Below are 14,448 nucleotides of genomic sequence, written 5' to 3'. Positions count from 1 at the left end.
CCTCTTCTTTCGCTGTTAATAAGGTTATTTTTTTCTCTAAATCGTGATATTATGAACTGAACTGTAGCTTAGCTCCTTCCAGAAATATCAGCTATTTTTGAAAATGATTTTCCCTTTATATCTCGTCAGATAATTATTTACCTTTCTTCTACAGTTGCTTCCTTCCCTTTGAGGCCCATTTTGCTGTCCCACGGCATTCAGCGCATATCAGAGTCTTCATGCAAGAGGTATAGCTTTGCACTGAAGGCGTATGTCAAAGCAAGCGGTTCGTTAGTCGCTCCTATATTTACATTTCTAGTTATGTGAAGCCAGCTGATGCAGAACTTCTACTTTTTTTTTGCAAAGTCTAATCTATCTACTCATTTTACATGTACAGATTTGGAAGGAAACCTTACACTCTTATTTACCAAATACCATCTCTGGTTGCGATCTTTAGTACTAACAAATAAAGCTACTGTACATGACAATGTTGTGTGAGTACCTTCTCCATGACTGTATATTTACACGCTTCGTAGCATGAGGATTTTGTGAATTAAGGTGGCATGAGAAAAATTTCAGTATCCTGCCAGAAAGAAAATTCTCGAAGTCGTAGCTGGCAATTTCGTCATTAATAGTCCTTCGCATCGTCAAAATGTGCATAGTATGACACAGGCGCTGGCGACGTCAGCATTCAAAGTAATATTATCTCGTTTGAAAAAGTCATGATTCGCCGTACGAACTGCTGTTAAAATATCTTTTACGACCACAGACTATTACAAGTTTACACATAATCAGTTGTGTCAAAAAATATGTAATCGATATTTCGTCACTGTTGTCAAGTAAGAATAAGGATTACCTCGTCAGCAGTAAAAATGTAACTGCTATTGTTAATGTTATACTAACACTCAGCGTACAAAATTACGGCAGAAGGAACTCTACATACTGCTGGCTGCGCCGACTGCAGAGCAGGTGACTTCTATACTCATTCTTGACGCCGTACATTTTGCATCGCCCTCTAAGCTCTTACGAAATGTTTACGAAGCCTTACGATCGTCTGGAACCTAAATTTGTCGTATAATAAATCTGTTTTGTTAAAGGTCTCGGTGGTGAATCACGAACTGTGGGGCAACATCTGTGTGCGTGTGTGCAATACGATGGTGCCCCACTTCAAAATGAAAAACAGTAAACCATATATACAGGGTATTACAAAAAGGTACGGCCAAACTTTCAGGAAACATTCCTCACACACAAAGAAAGAAAATATGTTAAGTGTACATGTGTCCGGAAACGCTTACTTTCCATGTTAGAGCTCATTTTATTACTTCTCTTCAAATCACATTAATCATGGAATGGAAACACACAGCAACAGACGTACCAGGGTGACTTCAAACACTTTGTTACAGGAAATGTTTAAAATGTCCTCCGTTAGCGAGGATATATGCATCCACCCTCCGTCGCATGGAATCCCTGATGGGCTAATGCAGCCCTGGAGAATGGTGTATTGTATCATAGCCGTCCACAATATGTGCACAAAGAGTCTCTACATTTAGTACCGGGGTTGCGTTGACAAGAGCTTTCAAATGCCCCCATCAATGAAAGTCAAGAGGGTTGAGGTCGGGAGAGCGTGGAGGCCATGGAATAAGTCCGCCTCTACCTGCAGGTGCTCCATCGTGCATGAACCACATGTTGTGTCGTACTTGTAAAGCCACAGGTAGAGTATCCCGTATGAAATCAGGATAATGTGCTCCATTGAGCGCAGGTGGAAGGAAATGGGGCCCAATCAAGACATCACCAACAATGCCTGCCCAAAAGTTCACAAAAACTCTGTGTTGATGACGTGATTGCACAATTGCGTGCGGATTCTCGTCAGCCCACACATGTTCGTTGTGAAAATTTACAATTCGATCACGTTGGAATGAAGCCTCATCCGTAAATAGAACATTTGCACTGAAATGAGGATTGATACATTGTTGGATGAACCATTCGCAGAAGTTTACCCGTGGACGCCAATCACCTGCTGATAGTGCCTGCACACGCTGTACATGGTAAGGAAACGACTGGTTATCCCGTAGCACTCTCCATACAGTGACGTGGTCAACGTTACCTTGTACAGCAGCAACTTCTCTGACGCTGACATTAGGGTTATCGTCAACTGCACGAAGAATTGCCTCGTCCACTGCAGGTGTCCTCGTCGTTCTAGGTCTTCCCCAGTCGCCAGTCATAGGCTGGAATGTTCCATACTCTATAAGACACCGATCCATTGCTTCGAACGTCTTCCTGTCGGGACGCCTTCGTTCATGAAATCTGTCTCGATGCAAACGTACCGCGCCACGGCTATTGCCCGTGCTAATGCATACATCAAATGGGCATCTGCCAACACCGCATTTGTAAACATTGCACTGACTGCAAAACCGCGTTCGTGATGAACACTAACCTGTTGATGTTACGTGATGATGTGCTTGATGCTAGTACTGTAGACTGTTTCCTGAAAGTTTGGTCGTACCTTTTTGTAATATATAAATGGTTTATTGTTCTTCATTTTGAAAATATACACGCACAGACTATCGTTGTGTGACAGAAATCTATAAATTCCTACAACAATGTAAAAACACTATTAATATTGGTGTGTTATATGGTTCGTTAATCCGTGTTTCGAATCAAAATGAAATCTGTTTGTCTGCCCTGACCTCCATCATCAAGCAGATTAGTATAAAGTAACTCTTTACTCTGCAATCACAGAAGAGGTAGCTTCCTGCATGTAGACTAAACAAGCCTTTTTTTTATCAACTTTCAGTAACCAAATCTGAAGAATACACTATGGCTTATGACTCGATACAAACATTTTTTTTTGTGTTCCACCCTGCTTTTGGTTCTGATCAGTAGACAATTCTGCTCTTTTGTCTGCTTTCTTCTTCATTTCCGCATACGTAGCACACTATACAAGTACAGCATTCATGATTTTCTCAATGTGTGACATGCTTCGTTCTCCCTGGCGATTATTTCCCTTAATATTTTCTTTCTCCGTTGTTCCAATGAGGTTACTGTGTGTTACAATGTATCGTACGAGTTCGTTTCTTCTTGTTAAAACGTGATTCCAGATAGATTGGCTTCTTGTACTCTCGTCAGCAAGTCTTCAAGGTAACTTTCTCTCCAGCTGATCTTGAGCATCCATGTCTTGTCATCCTAAAGTGCAAGTTTCACACTTGTATAGGGCTACAGTTCAAACAAATGTTTTCATGATCCATTTACTTGTTCCGAAAGTGATGTTCTTGTTGTTGGGTAGATTTTTTTTGCAAATTAAATGCAGTTTTGTCCAGCCGTGTCCTGCTTACAATTCATTCCGACTTCTGCCATCCCTTGTGATCTTGTTTTACAATAAGCAAGTACCATGTCCAATCAATAAGGACACAGGCTTAGAAAAATTCCATTACAAACTGTACGACACTGTGGTGTGCGTACTGTAAGACCTTAGGTGCTCACACTATCAGATTATTTGACTTGTCGCTCTATAGAAGTAGGCGAGTGTCAGCAATATGTCTCGTGGTCTAATTGTGGCATGTTTATCTTCTGCCATTAGGTCAGATGATAGAAATGCCACTTGCACGCTTAGAGTAGCAGATTCACGGTGACCAACTTTAAACAGAACTTGATTAATTTTCACATACATTTATTAAAATAATAAAAAACATAGATACTACGTAACTTCATTCTGGATGCTGTTTACAATTGACAATCTGAAGTTCCTTTGGTCTAGGTACATTAATCTTATTCTCACATATCTCTGATACTAGACAAAGTGTCTATTCATTTATCTTCAGGGCTATGTAGAGGGAATATGGTAATCTTATAAGGTGCAGACTGAAACTCGACTATAGACTGGTACAGACTGGTGCAGACAAATGCAGACTGACTAATCGGAGGTCTGTACCCCCGTTATAATACCTCACACATTCACGTATCACTGCGCGAGTGTGATCTGTGAGGAGAAAAGGTTCTACGTTAGCAGCAATCTCATTAGCTCCATTACATATTAATACGCGGATCGGCGGAAGCAGAATTTGGTCCGTCTCTAAGGCAGTGCCATGTCGTAGTGCAGAGACAGACGAGCGCTGCGCCTGCGCTGTTTGCTTAGTGGGGCACGCTCTGGTGGGAAAGTTGTGTACGCGCTGATTACGCGGAACTATGTACACAACAGACACAAATTTGCAACAGTTCTCCACATAAGATAAACGTTATTTTATCTTTCCCAAATTTTGGTAAAACCCTAAGGTCATTCTTACTTGATCACTGTTCCTACCCAGTAGCAGAATCTTTAAAAGACGTGGATTACGATACTCAAAAGAAAAAGGAACGAAATAGCTTTACACAAGTAGCACAAGTTGTGTTGTAGCTTACGCCAATCGAACAAACTCACTCATCAAAAACATATGAACTTATATTTATGTAACATCAAATATGTAGTATATACTTACATTAAACTAATGATAAAGCATCAGAACATATTATATACGAAAATGTTAGAAAAAAAATTAACCTTTGCGAGACACGAACCATCCTTTAACCCCACATCTGGGATCATTGACACTACTCACTACACTAAAGTAACAACAATTGATGTGTGACCAATTCTATATAGTTACCACATGTTAAGTGCTTTAATCGTAGCTATGTTACTACATGAAATTTAATTATAACAAATTGTATCAAGAACAATGGATTTTATGTGGATTCTCACTGTGTTGCTACCTTCCAATGACATACGAGTATTCTCATAATACACAGCTTGCAATGATTCTTTAGCTTTGAATATGACGTTTCTCATTATTTTATTGCAACGAATTACACAGTTAATCAAGGGGTTTTCGAATGACGCTAAATTTGCTGGTGCTCAGAAACGGCATATACAGGGTGTTACAAAAAGGTAAGGCCAAACTTTCAGGAAACATTCCTCACAGACAAATAAAGAATAGATGTTATGTGGACATGTGTCCGGAAACGCTTAATTTCCATGTTGGAGCTCATTTTAGTTTCGTCAATATGTACTGTACTTCCTCGATTCACCGCCAGTTGGCCCAATTGAACGAAGGTAATGTTGACTTCGGTGCTTGTGTTGACATGTGACTCATTGCTCTACAGCACATCAGTACGCAGCATCAACCGGTTAGTGTACATCACGAACGTGGTTTTCTAGTCAGTGCAATGTTTACAAATGCGGAGTTGGCAGATGCCCATTTGATGTATGGATTACCACGGGGCAACAGCCGTGGCGCGGTACGTTTGTATGGAGACAGATTTCCAGAACGAAGGTGTCCCGACAGGAAGACGTTCGAAGCAATGGATCGGCGTCTTAGGGAGCACGCAACATTCCAGCCTATGACTGGCGACGGGTGAAGACCTAGAACGACGAGGACACCTCCAATGGACGAGGCAATTCTTCGTGCAGTTGACAATAACCCTAATGTCAGCGTCAGAGAAGTTGCTGCTGTACAAGGTAACGTTGACCACGTCACTGTATGGAGAGTGCTACGGGATGATCAGTTGTTTCCGTACCATGTACAGCGTGTGCAGGCACTATCAGCAGGTGATTAGCCTCCACGGGTACACTTCTGCAAATGGTTCATCCAACAGTGTGTCAACCCTCATTTCTGTGCAAATGATCTCTTTACGGATGAGGCTGCATTCCAACGTGATCAAATGGTAAATTTTCACAATCAACATGTGGGGGCTGACGAGAATCCGCACGCAATTGTGCAATCACGTCATCAACACAGAGTTTCTGTGAACGTTTGGGCTGGCATGGGCCCCATGTTCTCCCCCCCTACGCTCAATAGAACATGTTATCATGATTTCCTACGGGATACTCTACCTGTGCTGCTAGAACATGTGGCTTTACAAGTACGACACAACATGTGGTTCATGCACGATGGAGCACCTGCAGGTAGAGGCGGACTTATTCCATGGCCTCCACGCTCTCCCGACCTCAACCCTCTTGATTTTCATTGATGGGGGCATTTGAAAGCTCTTGTAAACGCAACCCCGGTACTAAATGTAGAGACTCTTTGTGCACATATTGTGGACGGCTGTGATACAATACACCATTCTCCAGGGCTGCATTAGCCCATCAGGGATTCCATGCGACGGAGGGTGGATGCGTATATCCTCGCTAACGGAAGACATTTTAAACATTTCCTGTAACAAAGTGTTTGAAGTCACGCTGGTACATCTGTTGCTGTGTGTTTCCATTCCATGATTAATGTGATTTGAAGAGAAGTAATAAAATGAGCTCTAACATGGAAAGAAAGCGTTTCCGGACACATGTCCACATAACATATTTTCTTTCTTTGTGTGTGAGTAATGTTTCCTGAAAGTTTGGCCGTACCTTTTTGTAACTCCCTGTACAAGTATAGGTTTGAACTGAATGCCAATATGGCGCCTCACAGCTCTGCGCTGAAGGGAGATGGCGTGCGTGTGACGTAGGTGGCGTTGTGCCATCTGATTGGTCAACGCTCAAAGGGACGCTGAGAGTATCAGACATGTTAGATATTGCCCTGCATATTTGGAAAGACTCCCGAACGTGCTGTTCCACGCTATGACGTCAGAAACTCGGCACGTTCAACGCTCAACTTTCGGATGCACGGTTCGTGTGCCGGCGGAATTACTCTATACAAGCAGGTCTTTGCGTTCGTGATTCCCGACAGCTGAAGTTCTAAACTGGCCAGTAATACTAAACTGGAATATGTATTTAACCAAACAGCCAACTATAAATGATAATTACATTTATGAATTGTTGCACAGGAAATGCACTATAGATAACAATTTTTCTCCAAATGGAAAATACATCCACCAGAAACAAAGGCGTTTCGTCGTCATAGGTGTATACAGTTTTCGTGCCTTTCCTTCACATTACTGACTAAATGTTTCACGATATCCATTGTGGCCTAGTGATACCCAGGACACTGAACACATTAGTTAAAAATTTTCTTCAATTTCGCCCGGCATGCGTAACGACTTCTGTACGATTTCATTGGTCATGACGAAGACGTGCTTCGGTGTAAGTGGTTTCTGGATCATACATAATGTATAGCTTTTCGCAATTGTAATATCAGTTTCTGAAGATTTTTGTCTGTGTTTAGTTAGCTTCGAGCGGTCGGAATTAATTTGTTTTCGCCTTTACATATTATAAAAAGTCGTTTATGGCCGCGGCGTAAGAAGGAAAATGAATTGGATGTGGCCTATATTAACAGAGATAAACGGTATGTGCCGGGCAAAAGGAAAAAAAGGAGGCAATTGTTTATACTCTGGAAGATATGCTGAACGGCGGCAGATTCAGCAATGCTAAGAACGAAGGGACTGACCGCTGAAGATGGAGACGCAAGAGTCCTGCTAATTCAGTAGAAATCATGATGATGATGGTTATGGGCCCAATCTCATCATGTTCAGCTCCATTCGCAATATGTGTGTCGTGTACATCCTGCAATCATGCTCAAAATTACATTTTTATGACAAATGAGAATAGTTTGAATACGTATTAAATCCAGCCTGATTCAAAATAAAGTTTGGTGCGTTTTTAACAAAACCGTCGTGTTCTGTATAACGCTGTTGGATCAGATCGTGTCATTTCGAATTCTTTCCCACGGTAATTTAGTATTGCAAAACATCAACCAGTTCAAATGGTATTATGTTCACCACAGCCGACGGTTCAAAAGGTGTCTGTTTAAGACATATTTTCCATCCTGCATTAATAGCCCTCTCTTTTATTGGCTCTTCCTACTATTTTGGTCTTGCAACTCAGAGTGTGGTTCTCATTGCATGATTGTGCTCATTCGATCAGCGTTGGGGGAGGTGGGGCGACTGTTTACTCGTGGAATGGAAAACGAAAGGAAGTAGAATGAGCATTATAACAGCTAAACCGAAAAGACAATGTGAAAAGGAAGCTCAGTAAATAATAACACCTAATGTACTTTACGAATGATCATTTTCAGTGAAATTCCTAATGTCAGAGCACTGATGTCTCATTCATGTGGGAAATATTAAGTAAATGCATGTTATCGGACTATAATTGAGTTTTACTGTCCGTAGTTATGACGTGAGCAGACTTATTCCGCTTTGTGTTATTTAAGCGAGATTCACGTTTAATTAACTTTGTAATCACAAAGAAGGCAGATTGAAGTGTAGAAGCATCCCAGTATTATTCCTGTCGGAAGAAAAAATGAAGTTTACAGCGTACCGAACAACGTAGAACAATATCGCATACTAAATTCTGTGATGAGAGTTACATCTCCGAAATCACAAAAAAACTGGAAATCATTATGCAGGAGAACGCAGTCGAAAATCCGTTCTTTTGACGTACGAGGTAAGTTACAGTGTTGTTTCTAATACTGTTTCTAAAGCGCTAAATTTTATGCTGTTTTTGAGACGTCATTATCGTACTGTAGTAAAGTGCTGAGTAACTCATCACTTCTGAATAATAACAGCCTGGCACCTCATCCTTCTCTTGCACTAGGGAGAAGTAATAAGTGTAATACTGTAGCACATCGATCTCCCGTTAACAACACCTTAATAACTTTGTTCTCTTACGTCATGCCCTGTCTCCAACAATAAAAGCAATAAAAAAACTGAAATGAGCGCTTCAAACCACATTATGTGAAAGTATGATTGGATCGAAATGTATTGTGTTCAGTGTAGTCGTTGAAAACGAATTAAGTGCAATAGAAAAATAAAAATTGCGCGCTCATGCAATGGGAAATGATTTCAGTCATATCTAATTATGAAACGTAAACAAAATACCTGGTTCCGGCCGCTGAGAATTTTGACTTGTGTCTTTTAATTAGGAAGCGAATCGTTTTTTTTTTCCTTCCTTTCTCATCCAGACACGATTTGAAACGATACTCATCAGTAATGCTCAATATGAGGCCTTTCCGTATTGTTTTGTGCAATGTATTCCTTAATTCTCGATGTTTGCGGAGGTGGGCCTTTTATCAGTGGTGCACTACATTATTTCATTAAATACGCGCTAAAGTATATCAGTTTCACTGCGTGTGATTTATTAATTACAGCACATCTCAAATGCTACCGCTGTCATGCAACACTGATGCTCAAACATCGTGACTGGTTATAGTACAGCCTCTTTATTATACCGAGGAAGTGCCCTTGTACCGGTAGTGGACCGCGTGAAGTATACAGGGGGTACGATTAAGCAGAAACTGCATTTGGCGGCGCGGTGTTTCTTGTTTGCCACTATACTAGCTGGCGGTAACTGCCAGCCGGGAGGGCAAGTAAACAGGGCATCAGGCACGCGTGGCGGTGCTAATCACACCGTAGCGAAAGTCGATCACGCACGGATTATCGTCCTGATAGCAGCGTCCACCGCCAGACGATAAACGTCGTGCTGAGCGCCTGCCTTGCCAAGCAGAACATAAACACCAGCAGCGAGGCGTCGCCCTGAATTTCACCGCATTTAGTAGTGCTTACTGATCTCTGTCTTGTTTCAAGTCGTCTCTTAACCTCCATCTCGTTTTGTATTTCGTGGTGTAGCAAAACGCCTCTTCCGACGTCACATTCAGTATTATTCCCATCTTTCTCTGGATTGCCTTTCCCCGCTGTTACTTAACGTAGAAGAGATTATTGCGAAAAGTTTAGATGGGAAAAGAGGAATATGTATCAGTGTAAAGTGAATTGAATGTATAAGATTTGCTGATGACCTGGTATTAGTGGCAGAAGGTGAGCGGACAGTGAATAACATGCTCAAAGATCTAAATGAAGCTTGTGTGGAATATGGGATGCAAAAAAACAGCAAAAACAAAGAGTATGGTCATCAGTACAAGACGAAGACTGTCCAATATTAAAATAGGACAATCTACCATTAGCCAAGTACGTCAATTTAAATATCTCGGAATCACAATAACTGAAGACTTGAGATGTCACCAGGAGGTGAAAACTAGAATTACCATATCAAAGGAGGCATTCAACAGAAAGAGGAGACTCTTATGTGGGAAATTAGATAAAGGACTGAGGAAAAGACTTGGCAAATTTTTGTCTGGAGTGTGGCATTATATGGGTCAGAAACATGGACACTGAGACGAGAGGTTAGAAGCATTTGAGATGTGGATGTGGAGGAGAATGGAGAGAATAAGCTGGGTGGAAAGAGTGAGCAATGAACGAGTATTGGAAATGGTTGGTGAGAGATGATGTCTGCTGAAGGTTGTAAGAGAAAGGAAAAAGAACTGGTTGGGACATTCATTGAGAAGGGAGTGCTTGCTAGTAGATGCTTTGGCTGGATTGGTTGGTGGGAGAAGACTGAGAGGAAGAAGGAGATACAAGAGGATAGACTACATAAAGCGAAGAGGAAATTATGCAAACCTGAAGAGGATGGCAGAAGACCGGACAGCTTGGAGAACTACCATGTGAAAACCTGCCTTTTGGCAGAACACTGATGATGATGATGATGATGATGATTCTCTGGATATTGCAGGATCTTTCCTTCTTTATCTTGTAAAGACTTAAGTGACTTTTGAGTCTAGCTCCGTTCCTTCTGTTGATTTTTTCCCCATTTTCATCTGCAGTCGTGGACTTTGAGAAATATTTTAACATAAACACTATCGGTAATTTTATATATCCTTTATGTACACTGTCTAATCTGGACCATACTGTTTGTATCTTACTTATCTCCTATGTACACACCCAAGCCTCGCTCCAACTGGTGTGTTGTCATTGGTCAATAAATTTTGATTCTGGTGTCCATTCTTGTCTTGTTATTCAATAACATACGGGTTCAGGGCGTTAAATCTTCATCTCTGTATCTCAGTCGTTGCAGAAACATATCTAGTCCTAGATAGGAGAAAAGAGAGATTTGTTTTATAAGTTTTCTGTTGATAATTACTTTTGAACGCATTGAATAGTTTTTCTAAAATGGTACTATTCCAGTTTTAGGCACCGAAATTACTAAATTATCGGGTAGTTAATCGTAAAATTTACACAACTGTTCTATGTTAGCTTTTATATGGAGTAAAGCAGATGATTCAATGCAGTTAAATAAGAAACTTTGTGGTAATACGATGATTGTGTTTGTTCTGCCAACTGATGTCACAGTTTCTGGCAGGAGTGCTCGTTTAAAAGGGGTTTCCGTTTGGTCTCTTGCCACCGATGTACCGCTCGACATTGGAGCGATTTATGGAAAAAGTACATGTAATACTTGGTAGACATAGCTTTTCAGGTAGTATACACTGCAGCTACAGAAAAGTTTTAACAATTTCTACTCAGTCACCTAGTAATGAAAATACGAGGTTAGGGAGTATCAGATCAGAATTTTTAATGAAGTAAGAATTACGGACAAATACGTCATTCTTAAGGAGACAAAGCGACAGATATGAAAGTCGGACCCTTAGTGCAAAAGGTGGAATACAGATGAAAATTCCTGTTACATTTTTGTGGTTTCTTGCCTCAGTCGGTAAAAAGGGTATCCTTGTAGAATCGCTTCGTGTGTCTGTTGTTTGCTTGTCTGTACGACCGTCAGAAACTTTTTTCCTCAGGAAGGGATAGACGCAAGCTGAAAATTTTGTTACATACTGTGGTTAATGATCCCTTGGCGGTGTATGAAACTAAAGCTCCTGAGACGAAACAGAAGATGCAGCCATTTATGTGGCACACTTTGATTCTCACAAACTCACTCGTCAAAACGTGTAGGGTACTTCGCACTGGTCTAGAATCATGAAATTTGGCAAGAAGCAGGGTATTACAGTATTATCAAAGGAAAAAATCTGCAAACTGAAGCTCTATAATTATATCAGACGAAAACCAATTTTTTTTTATCATTTGTTATCAGACTGTCCGTATGTCCGTCCATCTGTTAAGACCCGTTTTGTTCCGGTAGAGGTAGACGAATCAAGTTGAAATTTGTCATATTCTAAGGTTTATGGTTCCTTGGCGGTATTGTAAACGTCAGCCTCTAAGTCAATGCAGTCAGAATGTCCGGCATTTATGTCACATATTTTATACTCACTCACTTATCAAAACCCATAGCGTACTTCCCACTCATCTACAACGATGAAATTTGGCAAAAAGTAAAGTTTCACAGTAAAAACATCGGAAAATTGTTAATTTGTAATTATACTACATGAGAAATTATTTCATTTCTCGTTTGTTAGCCGACGTCAAACTTTAAATTAAAACACTGTGTAATTCTGCATTAAGGCTGAGTGGACCGCAGTGGCGAAAGTCAAACACCAGTCAAGCCAATGACTTCTTTGCTCATATGATGCGTCTCGGAATTTATTCATTGTCAGATATCTATCAACGATTGCTGCACATAGATGTGACACTTGCAGTTGTATGTCAAACAAAAATTTGCACATTAATTCTGAATATCTGATGACGATTATATTCCGCGTCATACGAGCAGATAAGCTATTCCTTGCCAGATGTTTTATCATTGCGACCCAGTCAGCTCGAAAGAAGAAATTTTGATTATTATAGTAGTGGTCGCTTGCTCCTACTTCACTTTGTCGTATTAGTATTATTCAAATTAAAGCAGTCTCGAAAATCTTGGAATCTCTGGAACAGATACCTTGTCTGTATTTATATCGATAACAGGTAAAAATGTTCATGATTCTCGATTCTCGGTATGAGTGAACTGTGTACGGAACCTTCAGTGCACCGGTCGTACTCGTATCTGGCCATTTTTGTTTTGTTTGGTAAACAATTACCTTGCACAATATTCTCTCTCTCACGCACACGAGCGCATACAGTCTTCGGTTCTTCAATGAAAACATTTTCTTCCCTTTTTTTCCCTTGTGCTTTTTACCCGCTCGATGTAGACTCGGCATGGATATTAACAGATTTGGCATGGTTAGTTTAAAGGCTCGCCATATTCCCTTCTTCTCGCTCCCCCCCCCCCCCCTTCCCCCCATTTCTTCCTGGTACGTAACAAGTGTATCTCAAACGTCTGCGTGTAGTATTGTTCATATAAATGAGAGCAAAAGTTTTGTAGATGTTGGTGAGTTTTGTGGTGGGGTTTGGGTACCAGCCTGGTATTTAGCTAGCGGGATCTGGGAAACCACCTAAGAACGACATTCGGGCTGGCCAGCTCATCGACCTTTGTCGTTAATCCACCGAACAGATTCTCTCCAGGGCCGGCGTACTTACCCACCGCGGAAGCACGGTTATTTGGGCGCATTTTTTATGGTATCCAACTCCTATCTATAAAACAGATTAAAAAATCTGATACTTTACAAACAAATTTATATGTAAAAATTTTCACGATTGTTTTGCAAGCTCCGCTTTGATAAAAGTAACTTTAAAATTAAACTGTTACCAGTCACTGTTATTTATCTCTACGACGCTTTTCAAAGATTTAAACCTCCATCATCAGGCGGATTTACATTTGTTACTATGACACATGTGTGCGTTGTGTTGCAATTTTTGGAGGAACTTATGGCACTGTCTCCAATGGTCACAGGTTCGTTTCACTGTCGTAACACATCACATGTATACTGTGATGTATACTGTATACTGTAATATCTTCCAGACGAAATATCTGTTTACAAAATATGACTTTATACATGTGACGTGTTACGACAGTGAGAGGAACCTGTGACACCTGGTTAAAAATCCATATGTTCCTCCAAATATTGCAACACAGCACACACGTATGTTATACTGTCAAATGTAGATCCACATGATGACGGAGGTTTGAACCACTGAAACGCGCCATACAGATAAATAAATTGTGACTGTTAACAGTAAATTTGTTGTTTCACTTCATGTCAATAACGTTCACGGTAAAGCCTAACCTAAATGTTCACATTAAAAGTAAGTTTTTCACACATCTCAACGTTTGCGACATCATATCTTCTGAGCTATGTGTTGTAGAATGTCATAATTTTGAAGATAGATTCAGTGGTATGCGTGTATACCGCCTGGACTATTTATTACGAGCAGAGTTACTAACAAAGAAGCAATAACATAAAAGGTCATGCCTGCTGCTGAAGTTTCGCCGCGTGAGCAGGGACAATGCCGTAAGCGATAAACATTTTCCATTTCATTATTTTGCGAGAGTGTCAGGGAGAAAAAGTTTCTGAAAGCTTTCAAATTACGTTTTAAGTCCATAAATTCTCTCATTCTCAAATAATGGACGGATAAATCCTCGGTAATTTGCTACTGTGCCTAAAGACATATTCAAGGTTTTCTACTTTGCTTACTATGTTAAACATGTAAAGTAAGATTATACTCCTTAATGAGTAGACTATAACCGCAATTTTAATTTTTAAATTCGGTCAATAATTACGTGAAATTCTGAAAACCAAAGTTTGTTAACCTTGCAAGAAGTTAGGTAAGCAACCTGTAGATGACGTTGTCTGACAGGGTGAATAGGTCAGTGTTTTACCGTTTAGTAATTTAGATTTAAGTGCAGAATTTGGTTTGTACAAACGACTTGCGGAAAAATCCAGTGACCAGAACAGGCAGCCAAGAAAA

The sequence above is a fragment of the Schistocerca gregaria genome, chromosome 4, assembly GCF_023897955.1.
Source record: "Schistocerca gregaria isolate iqSchGreg1 chromosome 4, iqSchGreg1.2, whole genome shotgun sequence".
Lineage (NCBI taxonomy): Eukaryota > Metazoa > Arthropoda > Insecta > Orthoptera > Acrididae > Schistocerca > Schistocerca gregaria.
The sequence above is the reverse complement of the archived record's forward strand: the minus strand, read 5'-3'. Positions refer to the sequence as shown.